The sequence below is a fragment of the Orycteropus afer genome, unplaced genomic scaffold, assembly GCF_000298275.1.
Source record: "Orycteropus afer afer isolate SDZICR_OR568_19922 unplaced genomic scaffold, OryAfe1.0 scaffold00018, whole genome shotgun sequence".
Classification (NCBI taxonomy): Eukaryota; Metazoa; Chordata; class Mammalia; order Tubulidentata; family Orycteropodidae; genus Orycteropus; species Orycteropus afer.
In genome coordinates this window covers 3,208,330-3,208,736 of record NW_006921605.1, presented here as the reverse complement: position 1 = coordinate 3,208,736, position 407 = coordinate 3,208,330, and positions in this window count along the sequence as shown.

The window sequence follows — 407 nt, the reverse complement described above, 5'->3', positions numbered from 1 at the left end:
CGAGTCACCGTCCACTCGGCGCCGGGTCCCTTCCATTAGGTTTCGTCGAAAATAGCGTCGACGTGTCCGTTGATACACGGTCAACGGCGCTGCTTTATACAAAGTCTAAAATACCAGTTTTACAAACGTGAGCAGATAAAAAGCCCCACTGCGGGGCCTCTCTTACAGGCGCGGCTTGAGATCCGAAAGCAAACAAAACCCCTTATCCCCCGTCTTCCTCCTCTCCCTCTGGGAAGGCTACAAAGTCCGGAGGCGAGAGAGGCGGCCGGCGGGAGCTGGGCGGCCGGGGACGTCCAGGGACCCCAGCCTGCGTCTGTGCTTGGTTCGGCACGCTCGGGGTGAGCGCCTCGCTGGCCCTTTAAGGGCGGAGAGGCCGGGGCTCAGCCCCCCCGGACGGGGGCCGGTTT